We start from the raw sequence: 25,101 nt of genomic DNA on the forward strand, positions 1-25,101 counted from the left end.
TTGCAAAATCTCTTATGAAATTTACCATTTAGGAATTCTTTTTGAAAGAATAAAAAACACTCATGTTTAACAGATTCAATTGAAAACTAACACACAATTATTGACAATAATAATAATAACCTATTGCTGAGGTTAAGCCAAGAAAACGCAGAATAATCATTTGCTGATTAAAAGTGCACATTAAGCTCTTTAATGGGATGAGCAGGCCTGCATGATCATAAGGGAAAGAGACATACTCCTCAAAAGCTTTCTTTCTCTCATAAAATTTAGTTATAAAAATGTCTCTTTTTTATGTAAGAAAGAGACTGAAATATTTCAAAATAACAATATTTAAATTTCAGGGCTCAAATCTAATAACTTCTAAGATCCTTTTCTTTTACATCAAAAAAAAAAAAAAAAAAAAAAAAAAGGAAAGAGCATAAGCATCATTTGTGAGTCACAGAACAACAGAAAAGGAAGTCAAAATGGCATCCATACAACTCCCTGTCAAAATACTGAAGAATATATCCATCAGATTAGGTTCCAAATGAACACATGATTATTCTATCAGAAAAAAATGAGAAATTAAAATAATACAAAATAGATACTTTAAAGGAATTAAAATTGACAAATGACTTGACATAGATGTAAATAAATGACATGAAACAATTACTCAAAATAAATGTGGGTTTATCAAAGTTCAATTAAAAAACACTTATTATGATTTGTTACATTTGGTTATAATGTTGGCTATATCCAACTCCTAGTTTGAATACTGAAGCTCAGGTAAAGAAAAAATATTGGTATTTTTATTGAATTAGTAGACAAATATATAAGAAAAATCCTATATAATAAAGCAGTAATATGCAAATTGACCATCACTCCAACACACAAGATAGCCACCCCCATGTGGACACAAGATAGCCAACAGGGGAGGGCAGTTGTGGGCGATCAGGTAGCAGGGGAGGACAGTTGGGAGGAACCAGGCCTGCAAGGGAGGGCAGTTGGGGCAATCAGGCCTGCAGGGGAGGACAGTTGGGGGGGACCCAGGCCTGCAGGGGACAGCAGTTGGAGGGGACGAGGCCTGCAGGGGAGAGCAGTTAGGGGCGACTAGGCCGGCACAGGAGGGAAGTTAGGGGTGACTGGGCTGGCAGGGGAGGCAGGTGGGAGCAACCAGGCCTGCAAGGGAGGGCAACTGGGGGGGAACCAGGCCTGCAGGGGTGGGCAGTTGTGGGGGAACCAGGCCAGCAGGGGAGGGCAGTTGGGGGGGACCAGGCCTGTAGGGGAGGGCAGTTGGGGGCGACCAGGCCAGCGGGGGGGGGGGGGCAGTTAGGGGTGACCAGGCCAGCAGGGGAGAACAGTTAGGGGCAATCAGGCTGGCAGGGGAGCAGTTAGGCATCAATCAGGCTGGCAGGGGAGTGGTTATGGGGTGATCGGGCTGGCAGGCAGAAGCAGTTAGGGGCAATCAGGCAGGCAGGCAGGCAAGCGGTTGGGAGCCAGCAGTCCTGTATTGTGAGAGAGGGATGTCCGACTGCCCACTGGGATTGGGCCTAAACAGGCAGTTGGACATCCCTCAAGGGATCCCAGATTGGAGAGGGTGCAGGCTGGGCTGAGGGACACACACACACACACACACACCGTGCACAAAGTTCGTGCACCGGGCCTCTAGTGTCCTTAGTAATAAAGAATCTGCCTAAAAATTATTTTTATGACACTGCCAAGCAATGGGAGTTTTTGTTGCATATATATTCTAGTTAATAGAATATTGCTGAGAATTAAAACAAAGAGTTACCTAATATAATTTCAAATGGATGTGTTCTATATATTAAATCAATAGCTAACATCATAATTAACAGTGAGGCAGTATTATTAAGTTCAGAAAAAATTGGTATCAATTATTATTTTACTAGAAGCCCAGTGCCTGAAATTCGTGCACAGGGAGGGGGGAGGGTCCCTCAGCCCGGCCTGTGCCCTCAGGGGATGTCCGACTTCCAGTTTAGGTCTGATCCCCAGGATTGGGCCTAAACCAGCAGTCAGACATCACTCTCGCAATCCGGGACGCTGCATGCACCAGTGACCATACTTTTCATACAGGTGAAAGGCATCTTGCTATTGTATGGGCAGCTACATTTTTTTGCCCTAATTATACATAACATGATCCTTCTGAGGCAGTAGTACCATTTTCCCCATCTTATAGGTGGAAAAACTGAAACAGAGAGAAGTTAAGTAATTGGCTTTGTCACACCATTATAAGTGTCAGAATCAGGGCTGACCACAAAATGTGCAAGCCAGAGTCCATGAATGTCATCACTGTGTCACCCTGTTTTTTCAGTGTTCGAGTAGCCTTGCCAGGTTTTAATTTTTAAATCTAAGAGACTGTTCCCAATATATAGGGTAGGATTCCTGGCCAAGCCAGCAATCAGGGCTGATCTGTGGGGCAATCAGGGCACTCCCCACCCCTGCTGGTACCCACCTTGGCTGGCGGCCGGGTGCCCCCACTGGCCAGCCCCACCCCCTGCCACCGCTGGTTGCCTCCCTCTCGGGGGCAGACGCTCAACGCAAGAACTACCCCCAGTCAGGGACAGCTCCTGCATTGAGTGTCTGACCCCTGGTAGTCAGTACATGTCATAGCGACTGGTTGTTCTGCCGTTTGGTTGATTTGCATATTAGGGTTTTATTATATAGGATGTTCTTCTGAATGTGCTACCCAATGCAATTAAATAGGAAAGAGCTCTAACCAGTTTGGCTCAGTGGATAGAGTGTCGGCCTGCAGACTGAAGGGTCCCAGGTTTGGTTCCAGTCAAGGTCATGTACCTTGGTTGCAGGCACATCCCCAGTAGGGAGTGTGTAGGAGGCAGCTGATCGATGTTTCTCTCTCATCGATGTTTCTAACTCTCTATCCCTCTCTCTTCCTCTCTGTAAAAAGTCAATAAAATATATTTTAAAAATAAGATGGGAGAAAACAAGATGGTGGCATAGGTTAATGCCGGAGTTTGCTGCCTCGAACAACCACTTCAAAAATACAACTAAAAGACGGAACGGACATCATCCAGAACCACAGGAAGGCTGGCTGAGTGGAAGTTCTACAACTAGGAGGAACCGAGACTCAGAGGAGGCGCAGTGCTGAAGTAAAATACTAAGGTGCGGAGTGTGTGTGGCGCGGGCTGGTGGGTGAGGGCGCAGTTGTCTGTTTCAATCCGGAGGGAGCCTCAGACTCTGAGCTCCAGATCCGGGTGAGTCTCTAGGGACCCAGACTCAAACGGGAGAAGCGGGACTGTCTGGCTTCGGTCCCTCTGAGGTTTGCAGCGGTTGCTGAGACAGAGAGGCAGAGCCCCCTGGGCACTGACTGAGAGCGCCATAACTGCTCCCTCCTCTGCCCTGTTGATCCCGTGGGACCCGCCCCGCCCAAGCCCTGCACAGAGCCATTTGCCGGATAGCCTCAGGCAAAGGCTAGATTAGCACCTCCCTAGAGGACAGAAGTTCTCCCATTGCAGACACAGCTGATTCTCACAGCCAGGTGGCCTGGAGGTCAAGTAGTAATTACCTACAATAATCAAGGCTTGACTACAACAAGACTGCTCACAGAGACCACAAGGGGGTGCACCAAGAGTGTCTACCGCAGGTAATTAGGACACTTAACACGGAAAGCCACTCTATCGACACAGCGAAGCATAAAAAAAATGCCAAGACAAAGAAACAGGCCACAAAGGACAGAACTGGAGGAAAGCAGGCTACTGGATATAGAATTCAAAACCACACTTTTGAGGTCTCTCAAGAGGCTTCTAGAGTCTGTCGATAAACTTGATGAGATGCACAGGAAATCTAATGAGACCCTCGATGGTGTGATAAAGGACCAACTAGAAAGTAAGCATACACTGACTGAAATAAAGAATATTATACAGACTCCCAACAGCAGACCAGAGGAGCGCAAGAATCAAGTTAAAGATTTGAAATGCGAGGAAGCAAAAAGCACCCAACCGGAAAAGCAAAATGAAAAAAGAATCCGAAAGTGCAAAGATAGTGTAAGGAGCCTCTGGGACAGCTTCAAGCGTACCAACATCCGAATTATAGAGGTGCCAGAAGATGAGAGAGAGCAAGATATTGAAAACCTATTTGAAGAAATAATGACAGAAAACTTCCCCTATTTGGTGAAAAAAATAGGCTTAGAAGTCCAAGAAGCGCAGAGAACCCCAAACAAAAGGAATCCAAAGAGGACCACACCAAGACACATCATCATTAAAATGCCAAGAGCAAAAGACAAAGAGAGAATCTTAAAAGCAGCAAGAGAAAGAAACTCAGTTACCTACAAGGGAATACCCATACGACTGTCAGCTGATTTCTCAACAGAAACTTTGTAGGCCAGAAGGGAGTGGCAAGAAATATTCAAAGTGATGAATAACAAGAACCTACAACCAAGAGTACTTTATCCAGCAAAGCTATCATTCAGAATTGAAGGTCAGATAAAGAGTTTCACAGATAAGGAAAAGCTAAAGGAGTTCATCACCACCAAACCATTATTATATGAAATGCTGAAAGGTATCCTTTAAGAAGAGGAAGAAGAAAAAGGTAAAGATACAAATTATGAACAACAAATACGCATCTATCAACAAGTGAATCTAAGAATCAAGTGAATAAATAATCTGATGAACAGAATGAACTGGTGTTTATAATAGAATCAGAGACATAGAAAGGGAATGGACTGACTATGCTTTGGGGGGAAAGGGGTGTGGGAGATGCGGGAAGAGACTGGACAAAAATCATGCACCTATGGATGAGGACAGTGGGTGGGGAGTGAGGGCGGAGGGTGGGGTGGGAGCTGGAAGGAGGGGAGTTATGAGGAGAAAAAGAGGAACAAATGTAATAATCTGAACAATAAAGATTTAATTATTAAAATAAATAAATAAATAAAAAATAAAGACATGGCTTGTGGGCCCTGGCGCTGTCTCCTCATCAGGGAGCAGCATTCCACCGAGACCCAGAAAAAATAAAATAAAATAAAATAAAAAATAAAAAAATAATAATAAAAAAAATAAAAATAAAACAAAATAAATAGGAAAGAATATCGCAAGTAGAGATATTGATAAATAAATAGCAGAACTAGCATTTTTATGATATGCACACTTATGTGGCAACCTAAAAAAATCCGTTTACAATTTATAAGAATATATAAGAAAGTGTTCAAGCTGAATAATAAAAGTGTTTTCCTTTCCTATGTATCACCAGCAAGAATACAAACAAAATAATTCTTTATAACCTCAAAAACATAAAACATAGAAAAATAATAAAAAATGTGCAGGACCAATTATGAAGCAAAACACACGCATGCTTTCATATGTGCCCAAACACATGCACACAATTAAAGAACATCAAATATCAGACAACTAGATGGAAGAACACATGCCATGCTATATAATGAAATAATTTCTGATTAAGAGATAGTAAATCTCTAACTATTGATCAAATGTTATCTACTTAAATCCCAATTTTGCTAATATGCCTTAACATTTTTAGCATTGGACTTTTATCTTTATAGACTATGTTGAAATTTTAAATGATTTCAAGATTATTAATAGTGCTGAACACATTTATACACATAAAGGAGCCTACTCTGCATAAATTCAGAGAATACAATAACATCTTGAGTTTAATTAAAAGTTTTTAAAGTTTAATTCAGATTGGTAAAAAAGTTACAAGGTAACCTTTTTATGCCCTCTTTTCATTGATTCTATAAATGGCTATTATGAAAGAAACTACCAAAAAAAGCTGTCCATCATCATTAAAGGTCATGTTACAGTGATCACAATCTATGTGTGCTTAAGGATCAATACAGGACCAACAGTCTTGTTCAACTCTCTTACTTCTGGATTGCTATTTGATGGGACCACTTGCAAAATCAATCACTATTTTCAATTATTCTACTTACATATTTTTTTTAAAGTGGCCTAAAAGAGAAGGGGCAAGCTTATTCCCCATCTCACACTCCCCACCATAAGACATTTCTGGCCCTCCCTTGACTAAATCTACATTTTAAATGTTTCTTTCTAGGGGCTAATGCAATGCTTTTCAATTATTTCAAACCATGTCCTTGGTTGATAAACAAACAAACAAAAAACCTTTCTCCAGAGGTCTAAAGACATTTTCTTTGTAGGTTTATCTTTTTTTCTGAAATCTACCCTCAATTGAGAATCAAAGCCCAAGTCCTATTGATCTGAGTTGCTTAATTCTTCAGAAGATATTAAAGAGTTAGCAGTTAGGATTCATGGCATTTCATTTCACAGTTGTCCAACATTCAAAACAGAAGTTTGGTTGCTAGCATTTGATCACCTGATCGTCTTATCTGTATGCGTGCATGCATGCCTCTGTGTGTGTGTGTGTGTGTGTGTGTGCACATGCGTGCCTGCTTGCCATCTGTATGAAATCAGTGGCCTTCCCTAGCCCAGGAACTTGTGTTGGTTTATACTGCATATTCTTTTTTTCAATAACATCTGTCAGTAACATTAATGGAGTATCACAAGTAATATTTATTAGGATAGAAAAGCATAAACAATAATATTTGTTGAATAAACAATTATTTTTAAACTAATTTTATAAAAACATTATGAAAACCCCTTCATTAGAAACAAATTCATGTTTATTGTAGTGACAATAATTTTATCACCTTCAATCATGTCTATTTAAAAAGAATTTTTATAGACTGAAAATCTTTTTCTTGTCACTGTGTAAGTAGACTGTGTATTACTCACTATGTATGAAAACCATTTCTTCCCTGGAATCACTTGTCTGCTCTCCTTTGAACAATCGCCGGCCCTTAGATCACATGCATTGGCAACAAAAGCACAATATGCCACCTCCTCTGCCGCCTCCAAGGCCATCTGCAGCTAAAATCACTTTGAATGAATCACTCCCATGAATCATCTGTTTACATTTATTAAGATAACAGAGAACAAATGATAACAAGAAAGTGCATTAGCTAAATGATGAATATTTTACCAGAAGCCACACAAGGTATCAATGAAATGTCAGAAAGGCAATATGGGACTATGTCTTACCTATCAAAAGTTATGTCCAAAATAAATGGACTTTGGGCAGCATGGCCAATGCTTTCATTTTGGCTGTCTTCATGATCAAAGCAAATCACTGCATGATGGATTCAGCTGTTTCAATCACAATGAGGACCAAAATGAATGGATTAGATGTTCAGCTGTCCTGATCATCCAAAAGAAATAGAGTCTCAGAGTTTAAAAAACAAACAGAAAATGTTGCTGTGATCTGGTGATATTTCAAAGTGACAAAAATTATACCTTCAAATGGAGCAAATAGTCCATAGATTACAACCAATGTTCAAGTTATATTCACCGTCTATCAAATTACCTGAATCTGTATTTCATAATGGCAACGTGATGGTATAAAAAAATCACTACCATTTACTGGAGACTTTCTGTATGCCACCAATTAGTCTCAGTGATTCGTAAGTGTTCATTCATTCATTTCTCACAATAATCCTCTGATCTGAGTACTGTTACTACCCATGCCTTTTTTAAAATGTTTTTTATTGATTTTAGAGAGAGAAATATCAGTGTGAGAGAAACCTCAATCAGTTTCTCTCTCGCATGCACTCCCACCATCAGGGAATAAACCCACAACTTGGCTATATGCCCTGACTGGGAATCGAACCCATGATCTATCGGTGCACAGGACGACACCCAACCAACTGAACCACATGGGCCAGGGCATTACCCACATCTTAAAAATGAGAAAACCAAGGTATGAGGTCACACTTGCACAAAGTCATGCAGCTAATAATTATGCAAAATTGCATAGGTAGTAATTGAGTCACTCTACTGTCAAGCCTCAATCCCTTCATCCTATGGTTAAAACACTTAGTTGAATTAAATACTGAACCACAAATTAATGTCCATTTCTACTTATACTGATGTAAGTGTAAGAATAAGTCTTTTAATTCTAATAATTAAATTATGAAAAGTGCATAAAATATTGTAGTTCATTCTTTATGATGCAAATAAGGCAATATCCTGATACAATAACATACACTAATAACACAAAATCAGATTCAGATTATCTAAGATATTAATGATAAGGGGTCATAGGTGAACCCACATCACAGTAAAACTAAACTATATTCAATTATCAGAGCATACATAAACCACAGAAAAGGCATAGGAGAAATCTGGCATTCATTCATCTCACCAGCAGGCCTTAAAATTACCTTCTTATTGCTAGATTCTTTGGGCTTCAAGGAGAATCAGTCAAGTGCTGGGGCTGGGTCCTAGGGGAAACATAAAGGAACCACCCCCTTTCTCAATCAGAACAAGTACGAGGGCTCTGCAGTGCGCTGCCCGTAATTAACCAGCGAGGCAGTATGATGCTCAGAACTGCTAACACTTGCTTCAATCCAATTACCTGATTCTGACCATAAATGGAGTGGAAGTAATGAAGGGAGAACTAATTTATACCTGTGGAGTATGGAAGGCCTTTCTAACAATGTCACAAACGTCAGAACCATAAAAATAAAAAAAAAATCAATAAATTCAATTACTTAACCCAATTTTCTGTGCAGCAAAAACCACCATGAACAAAAATCAAAACAAAAATGACAAACTGAAAAGACTTGCATTCCCTATGACATATTACAGACAATAGCCAATTTCCCTAATATATAAAGAACTCAGATAAATAAATATGAAAAAGACTAGCAAGAGAAACATGGAAACCTATATGACCAAACTATATTCCCATAAACATAAAAAAAAATATAAATGATTCCTAAATACATGAAATAATACTCTACTTTACTCATAATAAGTGCAATGTAAATTGAAATTATACTGACACAGGGAAAAATTCAACAAGAAAAAATATTTTATGCTATTAGTGAAGATTTTGGAGAAATGGCGATCTTGCCTTACTGGTGAGAAAATAATTTTCTATAACCAATAGAAAAAAAAATGTGGCGATATCTAAAACTTACAGATACATATACTTTTTGAAATGATGATATCTGTAGGAATTTATCTTACTGATAATTTTTCACACTTATAAAATGACATTTGTACAGGATTATTATAGAGTGTTTGCCACAGTAAAGAGTTTGGAAAAGAAGTTTATTAAGAAGAAACTAAATAAAGTATACTCTATTTACACAATTGAGTACTCCACCTATAATATAATAAAGAATAAGAAAGTTGCTTACCTATTAATATCAATATATATATAATATGCTGCCTTTTGTATGATAAGCATGCACTTACTTTAATATGCTTAAAATGATCTCTGGAAGGATTCCTCCAGAACAAGTAATTTGGAGGGTTTCTATGGAGGAGAACTAAGAGGTAGGAATACTTTTACTACAGATACTTTAAAAAAGTTTTTGAATATTGAACTATGTGAATGTCAACTATTTAAACAATTAAATTTAAAATAATGATTTGGTTTCAGAGTCAAAAATCAGTGCTTCATTCACTGATTAGGAGATTGAGACTTGCCTTGCATGGGGCCAAATATAAATTCATGATTCCACTTTCAGCAATGCTGTCCATCTTAACAGAAAAATTGTTGAGAGATGAAACATAGATAGATATATAAATAGACAGATATATGGTAGATAGATAGATAGATAGATATAGATATACATACATACCCACACACACATACACATGTATATTTGATCCAACATTCTTGTTTTATATACCCGAACTCTCCAAAAGCTCTTTGATGTCACATTATTTAGCTATACTTGTACAGAAAAGAGCATTTTAGCATCACCCAGGACAAATAGGTACTAAGGAAACATGTCTCAGAGAAAACATTTTTTTAATAATAACACATTTCTCCAAAAGTTGTAATAAAAGCTATGTCATGATCTGAAAAAATATGAAACAATATAAAATGAAAGCTAAATTTCATTCATTTTAATAGACAGGTCTGTAGCAAAAAGTAATTTCAGGAACTAAAGTTCAACAGGGAATCTCTTTGCAGGAAATAAAATATATAGTTAGCAGAGTTATTATCAGGTAATAGCTATTATAATAAATTACACCCTCAATTAACTTAATGAAAGCATATGAAACATGTTGAATGAAAGTTGAAATCCTGATTCCACATTTATTTCATTAAACTACCTTTAGCTTATTTGTAAACCAGAATATGTAGTTTATCTATGTGTGTGTGGCAAATAGCACCAAGAAGACTATATGAGCTTCACTGAAATCTCTCTGTGCTAATACCAGTATTTTGAAAAAGAAAATGTGATCATTCCATTTAGATGCATTGTACTTGTTTAAATTGCTGTTTGTGTTCCCTTCCCATTGCTTAGTGAACATTTTAAAGTTCACTTTGTCCCCCACTCAGCTACTATGAAGGAAAGGCTTATCTGACATGCTTTCCTAGGAAAGTTAAAGTGAATTTAGCTAGGATCAAACTAAACTCAGGCCTTCATCTCAGGCCTTTCCTCCTAAGAGATTTTTGGACTTAATAAGGATTTTTTGACCTTTAGCTATTCACAGTTTTGTGTGTTTTTTCCCCCACCTTCTTTTTCTGGATTATCCAACTGTTTAATATATTCCCACAGACTCTCTTGGCCTTTCAAAGTTTAAAGGGCTTTTAGAAAAGAAGTTTGTGATACACCATAATTTTACAGGAACAAATAAAAGGTCAAAGGACCCAAGCCCAGAGATGACAAGATAGTTTACTGGCAAATCAATACCAGGCTTTGTGTTAACCATGACGAAAGATTTATGAGCAAAGGGCAAATCGTTTAGAGGGGTCAGGGAAAGCTTGTGCTTGGGCAAGAGTGTCCTCTTTGCTCTTTTCTCTCACATGAAAACCCGCCTGTCTTGTATCACAGTTCTCCGTATAAGTATCACAAAATACGAGTTTAAAGTAAGACTCTAATATTTAAAGTATTTTAAATGCAAGTTTTTCCCATGTATTTTGAAGGAATTCAAGAAAACATACACTCAGTGAATAATATGAAAGTTAGGATGGTCTTCTGGTTTAATAATTAATGAATCCAGCTTCCATGTGGGTATGGGCAATGCCTTAAAATTCCTCCAAACCAGTCTCTGGAAAACGGAGGGTGCAGGGTTAAGTGCACCACCAAATAAGAGTGTGTACTTTTTGTGTGTGTGTGACATTTTTACAGATGTTCCGTAGTTCCACCCAGACTACCCCTCACCACCACCTTCACCACTCTGTTTGTCGTCTGTGTCTATGAGCTATGCATATATGCATAATGTTCTCTGTCTAATCTCTTCCTCAATACTGTTTTAAAAGATATATCTACATGTAAAGTAATTCTGTTAAAATAAAATAATACTTGATTAAACATAAGTTACACTTGGAAGAGTTTTGAACAGAAAAAAATGGGCAAATTGGATTTGGTTAGACTTCTGAAACTCTACCTAAGGATTTATCCTATATAATAAAAAGCTAATATGCTAATTAGACCAAACAGCAGAATGACCATCCGGACAACCTTCCAGACAAAGCAGGGGCTGCGAGGGCCGAGGCAGGCAGGGCTGCGAGGGCCGAGCCCCTTGCATGAATTTCGTGCATCGGGCCTCTAGTTTCAAAATAATTTTGTAGTATATATGCATACTTGCACTGTCTAAATGGTAACCACTATCTATGAGAATTAACTACTACAAATTAAAATGTGCTGTAAGTATAAAATTCACATGGATTATGAAAACTTAGCATGGAAAAATAATGTAGATCTCATTAATAATTTTTATATTAATTATACCTTAAAATGCTAGTATTTTGGCCGAAACCGGTTTGGCTCAGTGGATAGAGCGTTGGCCTGCGGACTCAAGGGTCCTAGGTTCGATTCCAGTCAAGGGCATGTACCTGGGTTGCGGGCACATCCCCAGTAGATGTGCAGGAGGCAGCTGATCGATGTTTCTCTCTCATCGATGTTTCTGACTCTCTATCTCTCTCCCTTCCTCTCTGTGAAAAATCAATAAAATATATTTTTTTTAAAATGCTAGTATTTTGGATATTAAATATATTAATGATATTCATTTTACCTTTCTCTTGTTTTTAATGTGGCTACTATAAAACTTAAAATTACATGTCGCTCACATTTATACCTTACATTATATTTCCATTATCCTTTATGTGTGTATCCTTCAGTATGTGTAATATATTTGCATGTGTAGATACATATACAAATATACATATATACATATTTCTAAAGAAAAAAAATGTTTACTGGAAAAGAATTGACTACCTGATAGAAAATACTTTCATGAAGCATGTAGAATTTTGTTAAAGAAGGCCACTCTAAATACTACATAAACAAATGCTGGCTTTGAATGGCACAGGTTCAAGAATAGGTCACTAGAAGCTACGCATAATGCCCACAATGTCAGGGGAGCCTCCAGAGGGGAAAGTGATAGCATGTCTACATGGTTTAATCCCCCGGTAGCACAGGCAGTCGCTCGGGAAGACTGCAATAAGCTGCCTTTCCAGATAAGGTAATACAAGTGATTAAGAAGAAAAGCTTTAAAATCCATGCAGTAAATCACTAAAAAAAAAACAATGTGTTCAGAATTGTTAAGGCGAGTGAATTATTTTTGCTGGGCTGTGGATAGTGTGCTCTACGCGGCTGGTTTGTAAAGGTGGCCCTTGGAGACTCTGAAATATTGGAATTTGGCTTATTTTTATATAACATCAACTAGGCTTTTAAATTAGCCCCAAAGATGTCTTTTCCTCTACCAACGCCCGAGGATGAGACTTCTTCCTGCCACTAAACACTGGGGAGACAGTAAGAAAGATATAAATGTAAAATCCAATTTGTAATCTTGTTTGTGATTTCAAACAAGCTGCATCAAGGAGTCCTCTTTAGTTAAGTCACCACAAAGTCAGAACAAGTGAGGTTTGGAGTGACAACCGCCTACATGAAGGAAGTCTAGACAGATCTGAAAACTAAAAGCTTTTCTTCTTGTCCAGACTTGGAGGGGGGTACATGTCAAATTTCACTAAAATGACCTTTAAATGCATAGCTCATCAGTCATGTTTATTGCCTTGATGATTTAATATAACAAATTGTTATGAAAAGGCATGCAAATTTGATCCTGCCCACCCCCAAGTAAACCAAGTCCAGTCTGAAATGTGAAAGTAGCTGATGCCATTTTCATTTTGATAATGGCATCTTTTTGCATGATCTTTCAGATAAGAAAAAAGTAAAGTCTTTAAACCTATAGAAAATGATACTTTATAAACAGAATTTTGGAAAATATAATATTTGATTCATAGATTCCACAATTATGAGATCATTTTAAAGATTCCAATTCTTGACTTTTGTTCCTTTTTTTTTAATTGGTCTATCTAGACAAGCCTACACTATGCTCATCGTGTGGTTAAATACCATGCATTGACTCCTGACATTATGCTGTTATTACCTTAAAATGGAAACATTCATTTAAAAGTATATAAGTGGTGTACTTTTAAAGAACCTTTCTGTGGTTTTCCAAAAGCATTCCAAAGAGGTTACTTACACTGCTTTGAAACTGGTTTGAGTTATGGGAAGGCCATAGCCTCAGCCCAGCAGCTGAGACAGCAAAGGAGATGAAAGTTTTTAGCTTGAGATCCAAGGGGAAACACAGCTGCTACAGCTGGCCTGCTCAGATCTCCACACTTAGTGCAGTGATGGAGAAGGCGATAATGCTGCGTCTCAGCTTGAAAAGTGCATTAATAAAAACAATCCTCAAACAGAACAGGAAAATCGATTAATCATATCTAGGCTCCAGGCTGAAAAATGAAATGAGTAAGAAAAGAGAGAGAGAGAGAGAAGGGGAAATCCTCTTAGATTTTTAGAGATATCCCTCTTGAGACATTATCTTGACTAAAAGACATCATAGAGGATGGAATATAACTTCTTAAGAAACCAAGTTTTACCTTGGACAGGTACTTCTAAAGAGTTTCAAATTACTTTAATAGAAAATTGCAGTTTGGCAAATGTGTATCTTCCATAACAGGTGCCAGAAATGTCTCAGGCTATAGTGTGTTTCCTTTTAATAGTTATGCTGCAGAACTCACGTGTCAAGCTGGTAGATCTTAGAGATGAATTGTGTCAACATGTGAAGTACCTGAAGCTGTACCTCAAAATAATTGTCCCAGGAAGACAAACATGCTTCCACGGAGCTGTCAGAGAAGCTACGGCAAAATATCTAGATAGGGCACTTTTCCAAAATAATTATAAATATCAGAAAAAAATGTAAGATTCCTCTTCTCATATTAATAACACCTTCCTCCCAAGGACTTCAAAGTTCTAAACAGTCATTATCTTATTAACCTTAACAACCCAGTTAGGCAAGCAAAAGTGGTATTATTATACTCATTATTACACCTATTTTAAAGATAAGGGCCCTGCCTTGGTAAGGGCATGAAACTTCTCTAAGGCCACACATTAACTTAAAGAGGAAAATAAAATTAGGCCAATTTATTTTGGTCTAGAAGTTCTTCACTGTTCATTAGCAGTGAATTGTGCTTTTAAGTAAAAAAAAAAAAAAAAGAGTTAATTGAATGCATTACACTTTATTTGTGAATATATATAATTGTTTTGTTTGTGTAACAACAATATATTTGGAAAAAAGGGCAACCTGAAAAAATTATAAAGATTACCAGACAATTAAGCAGCCTTTTGATTTTTTTCATTTTTATTTGTCAAAAAAACAACAGAAAACCAAGTTGTGCATTTTGAATACTAAGAACGTTGTTAGTTTTCTGCAAATGAACTATAGCACCATAGAGGACATGAGAAATATTCTCTCTGATTTTATGTTCTCTCAATAATCACATAAATGTGTGAGTCTAGCTGGCCTATTAGTGGTTTTAAATGAAAAAGAGAGATTTATTTATTTCATTTCTTTATCCCAACTGTAAACATACACAATTTTAAAGAGTTATCACATAATGTCAGCAGAAAATATTTCCATTCACTCAATCATTCATTCAACTACATTTGTTCTAGGTCCTGAGGATAAAGCAGTGAACAAAGACGATGGGGTCCTTGCCCTCATGATGATGAGTGCTAAGTAGAAAAACTGAAGTAGGGTTAAGGTTTCAGAGAGTATAGGGTAGCGGTGCGGGTTGCTCTGTTATACAGATTATCAGGGAAGTCTGTCTTCATGAATTTGGGCAGAACTGACAAAAAGGAAATATGAGAGTTAACCAAGTTGGCCTCTGGGGACAGGACTGTCCAGGCTGAAGATGTCCTGAGAGCCTGGAGAAAAGAGAGCTTAGCATGAAAATCAAGGTTCGAGGGAGGCTAAGGAAAATGTCAGTTGTATAGTACTTGTGAAGACCTTGACATTAACACAAAGTGACTGAAAACCTCCAAGAGTTTAGAGCAGAACTTGAAGTGGTTTCTATTTTAAATGGATCACTCTAGCTGCCATGAGAAGAAGTAGGGGTGTGGGAATTGAACAGAAATGGAAGCAGGAGCCCACTCAGATGGTGGCTGCAAAATTCAGGTAAAGACAACAGTGGCTCAGTCAGCCACCATCATGGTGATGGTAAAACAGGACACATGTGAAGGAGGGGACGACAGGATTTGCTGCTGGCCTGGATGAGGTGTACAAAGGAAGAGAGAAGTCAAGGATGACTTTATGGCACATAACTTGAGCAATTAGAAGGTAGAATTTCTATTTACAGAGCTGGGAAGGCTGGGAGTGAGGCAGTCTCTAGGTGTTTGTTTTGGACAAAGTAAGCTGAGTGTCTTTTAGATCTTCCAGTATGAGGGTTGAGTCAGCAGTTCAGTGGAGTTCAGTGCAGCAATGCTCTACAATTACATAGCTTTAAGAGATCTTAACCAACTCCCTTCACTTGTAAGAATGCATAGGAAATGTTCCCGCAAACACATGTTCATTAGAAGCTTTGGCAGAATCCAAGGTCTCTTGAATTCCAGTTTATCCCTTACGTCAGTATATCATGTTATATTAAAACTATATGTGAAAAATGGCCCATTTTTAAAGGACCTTTACCTTCTGTGGCACTAGTCGCCCTACCCCAGGCGCTAGGCCAGACATGGAGAATGCAGAGGCCATGGCTCATTGAGATGCACTGTGCCCTCGCCGCTCCCCACCCCCGGCTGGGCTGGTGTCTGCAAAGCCTGAAGCTCACCGCCTTCAGAAAGGGCTGAGCCTTCAGCCATGGCCATCAAGTACTACACCCTGGAGAAGCTCCAGAAGCACAACCACAGCAAGGGCACCTGGCTGATCCTGCACCACAAGATGTATGATTTGACCAGATTTTTGGAGGAGTTTCCTGGTGGGAAAGAAGTCTTACTGAAACCAGCTGGAGGTGATGCTACTGAAAACTTTGAGGGTGCCAGGCACTCTACAGATGCTAGAGGATTGTCCAAAACATATATTATTGGGGAGCCACACCTAGATGACAGATCAAAGATAACCAAGCCTTTGGAAACTCTTATTATACTGTTGACGCTCATCCCAGCTAGGGGACATACTGGGTGATCCCAGCCATCTCAGCACTGGCATGGCCCTGATGTGTTGCCTCTATACGACAGACAACTAAACACATACTAGAAGCCAATGAAAGAAAAAACTGCTTTGGATCAGGAAGAAAGAGGCCAGTGTTAACTATTTTGACAGACAGAAACCTTCACCTGTAATTTTAATATACCTGTTTCCCTTTCCACCTATGTTAGGAACAAAACAAACCAAAAAGAACTGTTTTGTTTTCCATACTCTTGAACTTTCTCAGCGTGCCTTTTTGTTCATCAACTTTATTTCAACGTTCCATGACTACATACTTTATTTACTGTAGGCATTATCTTTTAAAAACGCATCCGGCTTTTCAAACATCTAATCTAATAAAAGAGAAACATGCAAATTGACCGTACCTTCACTACGCCCCAAGCCACGCCCGCCAGCCAATCAGAGAGACTATATGCAAATTAACCCAACCAAGATGGCGGCCGGCAGCCACAGAGCTGGAGCAAGCAGGAGGCTTGGTTGCCCCGGCGATGGAGGAAGCCAAGCTTCCCACCTGCCCTGGCTGGCTGTGGCCTCAGCTAAAGGCAACAAAGTTTCAATTATAGAAGACAAATTAATCCCAGATACCTGCTTCCAGCCAGCCTCCACTGGGAGCTTGAGTGGCAGGGGGCCGTGGCCAGCCTGCAAACAGCCATCAGCCGCTCACCCAGGATGGCCACACCCTCATGGGGTGAGGGTACCCACTGGGGGGCTTGGCCAGCCTGCAAACAGCCATCAGCCCCTCACCAGGACTGGCCAGGCTCCCCAGCAGGACCCCCCACCCTGAAGGGGGTGTGGCCAGTCTGAAAACGGCCCTCAGCCCCTCACCCAGGCTGGCCAGGCACCCCAGTGGGACCCACCCTGATCCGGGACACCCTTCAGGGCAAACCAGCCAGCCCCCACCCATGCACCAGGCATCTATCCTATATAATAAAAGGGTAATATGCAAATTGACCCTAACAGAAGAACTACTGGGAATCACTGGTCACGATGACACACACTGACCATCAGGGGGCAGACTCTCAATGCAGGAGCTGTCCCCTGGTGGTAGTGTGCTACCACAGGGGTAGCTCTGCTCAGCCACAAGCCAGGCTGACAGCTGCCAGCACAACAGTGATGGCAGGAGCCTCTCCCACCTCCTCAGCAGCACTAAGGATGTCTGACTGCAGCTTATGCCTGGTCCCCGCTGGCAAGTGGACATCCTCCAAGGGCTCCTGGGCGGCTAGAGGGTTGTCTGACTGCCAGCTTAGATGTGATCCCCTGGGGAGAGGGCCTAAGCCAGCAGGTGGACATCCCCTGAGAGGTTTCAGACTGCGAGAGGGCACAGGCCGAGCTGAGGGACCCCACCCCCCAAGTGCACAAATTTTTGTGCACCGGGCCTCTAATCTATATATAAAAAAGGCTAAGTGACCATCCGACTGTCCCACCATCCCACCATCTGACTGGCCGGTACATATGAAGCGCACTGACCACCAGGGGGCAGATGCTCAACGTAGGAGCTGCCAAGCTGCGGTGACTTGGCAGCGGCAGTTCTCAGGTGACACACACCAGAACCAGAGAGGAAGGAGCCCGATTCCTCACAGGGCCAAGCAATTCCACCTTTGGCCACTGGTTATGTTGTTGTTGGCCCTGAATCTGGTTTCCTTTCAATGTGCACAAATCTATGCACTGGGCCACTAGTAAAATAACAACAACAACAACAATAATAATAATAAAGCACCTTCAAGGAAAGACTGCACTTCAAATCTTTGGCCTAGTGGAAGTTATTTTATTTTACTCTCTTTTGAGAGTGCTCAAAGCAAAAGTTAGTATCTTTTGGATGGTTTGGAGTTATTATCGGAATACCAACAAATACATGAAGTAGAAAACTAATATCCCAGAGTGTTACTTATGTATAATTTAAAAAATAATTTAAATCTCTCATAAAAATCTTCTTTTCAAGCCAATGTCAGTGTACTTTCCAAGAGCAGGTACATAAGTTGTAAGAGAAAAAGGACTTGAGCAGAGGTTCAAAGCATCCTTCTATGAGTAACACCTACACTTTATCATTTAATTCCTGGTTTACAAATAACTTTAAGACAGATGAGGCTTACAGATCTTTAAGTAGGCCCTTCATGTTCTTGTTTTCAATCACTCTCATATATCATAATAGACCTGCAAACAGAAACACCACACACACACACACACACACACACACACACTTTTTAATTTCCCTTTCAAGTAACATTGGGCATCGACTTTGGCTGAAAAATTATAATTTCAAATATGGGTTGATAATCTTTATTTCAAAGTATGACAATATATTTTTGAAACAGAAGCTTCAATATCAATCTATACTTTAATATATATTAGTAAAGTTTAATGTTAAATGTGAAACCAGGTAAGTTTAATGAAAAAAGTTTGAAGAGGTATGAAGCAGTCAGACTGAAGGTAATGGCTATAACACAAGAAAAAAGTAACAAAATATGAGCTCATTCTTTCTCAACTCTTGCTGCTGCACAGGAATTCAAGTCATAAGAAGAATATTGAAGCATATATGTGATACAGAACAAAACAAAATCTTCCTGGATTTAGGGAACCAAGAGGGTGTCAGGAAGTCCTATGTGGAGAAGGGCAATGAGAAGAAGAACAGTGCAAGTAATGAGCCAACAGCAGGAAAGGAAGACATAAGCAATGATGGCAGCACAGCACACAGGTTTCAGGTAGAAGTGCTGTTTCTTAGGATCGGGCAGTAAATCATATCTCTTATTTCCTCCATGTAGCTCTTTCTTTTTGTCCTGCTTATTGTTCAATATAAACTATTAGGTACACAATACAATCACAAAAGATTCTAAAAGCTTAACATAGAATGTGTCTGCCTCTGCAAAATCCATTTCTGGCCTGGAAAACACCTCACTGAGGGATAACAAACTGTATTACCGTTTACTCTTTCATAGAGGCCCGGTGCACAGATAGGGTCCCTAGGCCTGGCCAGCAATCAGGGCCAATCAGGGCCTTCTGGCTGCCGGCCAGCCAGGGCCTCCCTTCCCTGGCCGCAGGCTGCCGGCAAGGGCATTCCTTTGTTCCATGCCACCCCCTGGTGTTAAGCGCATGTCATAGTGAGCAATGGAACTCCCGGTCTCCTGGTCGAACTCCCAAAGGGACAATTTGCATATTAGGCATATATATATATATATATATATATATATATATATATATATATTTCAAATCATTTTTTAAAAACATTAAAATTATGTTTTAAAAATGCATGTCAGATAGCTTAATTATGATATCATCAAGAAAGTCTAATTGTCATTTGTTCTAGAAATAAGAGAATAACGACTGGAATTTGGGTAAGTCAGGGACCTTAAGGTCTCCTGATCACAAACTGTACATCAGTATTATAAACCATGATTGATTAATCTCAACAATGTAAAATATGAAAGCTATAAAAAGTTAATAGAATTATTTAAAAACAAAACATAGATAACATTTTTAAGAACGTAAGGCAGCCTTGTTGAGATTTCAAATGAAGAATTAATTCTCTTCATTTACTCCACAATAATGCATAGACCATCAACCAACACACTGATTTTTTAATTAAAAAATACTAAATATTTAGTAATTTTTAGCATAATATACTGAATATATTATAAGCCACAATTATAAGGTGCTTATGCTACTTATCAATAAGGTTATGAATAATAATCTCTCCATATACTATAAATTTAAACAACACATTAAACAATGTGTATAGTTTCCCAGAAATTTTAACCATGTTTTAATTTAGAATTAGTTCCTAGGAAATGAAACGTAACTTCTAGTATGCATTCATTTTTAATGGTTTCTATCAATCCCTAAAGCCATTTAAGATTCTCATTTAGCATTATAGAACATTTATAATTAACCACAGCAATTTAATACATGTTAAGTAGAAGTGCAAAAATGATTTGTGGGAAGGAGTACTTTAAACCTCTGAAATATATCTGATGTCAATTAAGCAAGAATCTTTATAATTATAACATTTATCTTCGGTATGATAATGTCAATTCTACTTTCTGGAATATGACAACTCTTATTAAATAATACTTTTAGTGACTAGCAATTCAGATAATATTAAAGTGTCATGAACCAAAAATTAGGGGTAAAGTGTGGTTGGCATTATGATTTTATTCTTCGTGATTGTAATTTTTTATTAAAAATACCAATGCTTGCCCATTGTGCAATTCTTTGTCATCACTATTCTATGCCCTGCTATTTTAGGAATGAGAAGGAAAGTGTCTACAAATGAGACAAGGGAGTGAGGCCAGGATCAAATCACAAAAGATTATGGATAATAGGCTAAGAAATTTTGATTTTACTATGCAGGCAATAAGGACCCTTTGAAAGGATTTTAGGAAGGAAGTGAGAAGATTGTATTTGCGTATCAAATATATATTTTACAATGGTAATGTAGAAAACAATTTAAAAAGGATGGGTGACTATAAACAAAGGCACAGTTAAGAAACGACAAGTAGTGATGATGGATTGTGAGGTATTAGGTCAATAGATTCTATTCATGATGGCCACTGAGTGAGAATAGGATAGGAAAAAAGAAAGGGAGATAAAAAACACTTGGCCAACTGTATTCATTGAGACAAGAAATAAAAAAGGAACAAGATTTGAAGGAATAATAAATTCAATTTCAGAAATATTTTTGCACTGATTGTAGAACGTTCAAGTGAAGATGATAGTAGGCATTTGGCACATTTGTATCTGCACTTTAGAATGGTGTGCTGGGAATCATCAGTTACATGAGTGGTTGAAGAGCTGGGAAGGGGAGAGAAGCAGAATGGAAAGGAAAGAGTGGAGGGGAAATGACAGGAGGAAAGGAGTGGAAAGGGAGGAGAGGGAGGAAGTTAAGTAAAAATTGCATGCACTGAAAACAAGGAAAGTAGGGAACATCGCATACACACTCACACACACATACACACACACATATATATAGTATGTGAGTAAATTGTGTGGATATATCCTATAATATAATAAAAGGCTAATATGCAAATCAACCAAACGGGGAATGACCAGTCGCTATGATGTCACTGACCACCAGGGGGCAGACGCTCAATGCAGGAGCTGCCCCCTGGTGGTCAGTGCACTCCCACAGGGGGAGTGCTGTTCATCCAGAAGCTGAGCTCAGGGCTGGTGAGCATAGCAGCAGTGGTTGGAGCCTCTCCTGCCTCTGTGGCAGCACGAAGGATGTCTGACTGACAGCTTAGACCTGCTCCCCAAGGGGAACAAGCCTAAGCCATCATCTGGACATCCCCAGAGGGCTCCCGGACTGCGAGAGGGCGCAGACCAGCCTGAGGGCACCCCTTCCCCCAAGTGCACAAATGTCATGCACCGGGCCTCTAGTGCATATATATATGTATGTATGTATATATACACATATATAAAATCCCTTTCATATTACATATAAATATAACATATATAATATCCCTGTCATGGTTAATTTTATATATCAACGTGGCTAGGCAATGGTACATAGTTGTTTAGTAAAATATCAATCTAGATGTTACTATACATATACTTTTAGATGTGATTAACAGTTAAATTAGTACACTTTAAGTAAAGCAGAATACTAGCCATAGTATGGATGGGCTTCATCCAATCAGTAGAATAATTTAAGAGAAAAGCTGAGAAGCGCAGGCAAACAGCATGTGCCTGCACGTGCACGTGCGCACGCACGCATACACACACAGAGCAAAAAGGAATTCTGTCTCCAGACTGTTTTGGACTCAAGACTAAAATATCAACTCTTCGCTGGGCCTCCAGCCTGTGGGCATGTCTTATAGATTTTCAAACCTGCCAGCCACAATAATCATGTTAGCCAATTCCTTAAAATAATTATTTCTCAACAATACCCTTTTGTTTATATATAATTATACTAGAGGCCCAGTGCACAAAAATTTGTGCACTCAGGGGGCGGGGGGAGGGGGGTCTCCCAGCCAGGCCTGTGCCCTCTTGCAGTCTGGGGCCCCTCGGGAGATAACGACCTGCTGGCTTAGGCCTGCTCCCGGGTGGCAGAGGGCAGGCCCAATCCCTAAGTGCAGCCCCTGGTCAGGCTCAGAGCAGGGCCGATCAGGGGGTTGAGGAGCTCCCCCCTGTCACTCACAGAGTAGGGCCGATAGGGGAGTTGGGGCACCGCCCCCTGTCACACACAGAGCAGGGCAGATCAGGTGGTTGGGGCGCTGCACCCTGTCACACTCAGGGCAGGGCCAATGGGGAGGTTATGGCTCTACCCTGTCACACACAGAGCAAGGCCCATGGAGGGGGGTTGGGGCGCCACCCTCTATCACCCATAGAGCAGGGCCGATCAGGGGTTGGGGTGCCACCACTGTCACACTCGGGGCAGGGCCGATGAAGAGGTTATGGCTCTACCCAGTCACACACAGAGCAGGGCCTGTGGGGGGGGGGGGGGGGGTTGGGGCGCCGCACCCTGTCACACACAGAGCCGCAGGGCAATCAGGGGATTGGGGAGCTCCCCCCTATCAGGCACAGAGCAGGGCTGATCAGGGGGTTGGGGAGCCTTCCCCTGTCACGAACAGAGCAGGGCGGATAGGGAGGTTGTGGCCCCGCCCCCTGTCACACACAGAGCCGCAGGGCGACCAGGGGGTTTGGGCGCTGCCCCCTGTCACGCTGATCCTGGTGCCGGGAGCCTCGCTGCTCCTCTGATCCCGGTGCTGGGAGGCATATTATCCTTTTACTTTATAGAATAGAGGCCTGGTGCATGGGTAGGGGCTGGCTGGTTTGTCCTGAAGGGTGTCCTGGATCAGAGTGGGGGTCCCCACTGGGGTGCCTGGCCAGTCTGGGTGAGGGGCTGAGGGCTGTTTTCCGGCTGGCGAGTGACTAAAGCTTCCAACCACTCCTTGTTTTCTTTTCTTTTTTTTTTTTTTTTTTTTATTCTGGGCCAGCTTTAGCTCTGAGGCCTCGCCACTGAAAACATCGATACAATGTTTTGGTCCAGCTGGATTTCAGTCCAGCTGGTTTCTGGGGTTTTGTTTACCTTCTTATTTGCAACATAGTACATAGTTGCTTAGAGTTGCAGCTGAGAGGCTGGCAAGTCAGGCGGGGAACGATGGAGTCCTCAGCAAGCAAGCCTCATGCTCGCTTCAGTGCCTGGCTGCCGGCCGCCATCTTGGCTGACAGTTAATTTGCATATACTCACTGATTAGCCAATGAAAAGGGTAGCGGTTGTACGCTAATTACCATGTTTCTCTTTTATTAGTGTACATATATCTCTTAGTAATATATATCCTAGTAATTCTTTTTCTCTGGAGGGATGTCACTAATGTAATCACTTCATAGTCACGGGATATATTTTTGTGTTACAACATCTATAAGCCAAATGAGAAGAGTGGCTCTCTATATGTGGCAGGATTATAGATGAATTCCTCTTTATTCTTTATTCATTTCTGTATCTATGATTTTTCTTGGAAGAGCATACACCAGTTTTACTTTTATACCCAGATATAAGCAATGAATTCTCTTAACTAAAAATAAAAATTAGAAATGCACTTTACAACTCTAAGTAAATATTTTAAGGCAACTATTAAAATTTTTCCAAGGTTGCATACATGTTGGAAATTGTATACAATTTTAATGTAGGGGCTTGTTTAATAAAAATACAGTGAAGATTATAGATTCTTTTCTCATATTTCAACTAACTTCTATAGTTTGACAAAATATTAAACATTTTTAAATGCCTTTGTCAAATGGAAAATATATTTTCCAGGGCATCAACATCTGTTTACACTCTGATAAAATGATATAGCATATCTAAAAAAGAAGGTTTTTAACTAGAAAGAATGGAAACTGATCAGCAAAAGAACAGACAAAAAGAGGGCCATAAAACAGAAGATAGTTTGGGATTAAACATCCAACCGCTGTCCATCGAGCATGGTGCCAATACATAAAACTATGATTTATCTAGTCCAGAGAACACATAGAGCCCCACGTGTGAAGATGATATCCTTAGGTTTATTAAGCCTGATGTCACTAAACCTTTGAATCATACCTTGAACACTTTCTCTGATTTCTGCTCACCCAGCAGCACCCCAAAGTGAATATGTCTTGTTAATAGGACCATTGAGAAAATATTTGGTGTTTGAAGAAAATAAGTGTTCAAATTAGCATTCTGGTGTATGTCTCCCTGAGCTTGACTAATGTGAGTCTACTCTAAGAAATAGATCTACTCTTGGAGTACTGACAAACCAAGTTTCCGAGCCTGCAATGTCAAGTAGAACCTGGGCAACCATAAATTCACCAAGGCAAATTTGCTAATGCTGCCACGTGAGAGAATTGCTTGTGTAGCTAATTTGCCTTAAATAAGTGGCATGCCTCTGCATTGCCAGGCAATGTGAGTTTTTTCATTAATGTTTTACACCATAATTACTCAAATTATATGGTACCTGAAAGTTAAAATGGCTCAGATAACTATGCTTTCCATATTATGTCTATAATATTCTCTTCTCTGGCTTCAGGCAGTATAATTGCTACTACAACTAGCATTGCTTTAAGCTAAACTTTTAAAACTAGGCCACTGACAAGAATACAATAAGGAAGAAAAGTATATATACTTTAA

At 39.8% G+C, this 25,101-nt stretch overlaps 1 protein-coding gene and 1 pseudogene across 7 annotated transcripts in view; one reads left to right on the forward strand and one right to left on the reverse strand.

The window, feature by feature from the left end:
* Nucleotides 1-25,101, reverse strand: part of ROBO1 (roundabout guidance receptor 1) — a 569,906-nt gene that overhangs the window by 238,136 nt on the left and 306,669 nt on the right. The window lies entirely within an intron of this gene.
* LOC139004420 (cytochrome b5-like) lies at nt 16,155-16,539 on the forward strand (annotated as a pseudogene).

This window comes from Myotis yumanensis, unplaced genomic scaffold (assembly GCF_028538775.1).
Source record: "Myotis yumanensis isolate MYYU_CA2020_CCGP unplaced genomic scaffold, mMyoYum1.0.hap1 SCAF_2, whole genome shotgun sequence".
Lineage (NCBI taxonomy): Eukaryota > Metazoa > Chordata > Mammalia > Chiroptera > Vespertilionidae > Myotis > Myotis yumanensis.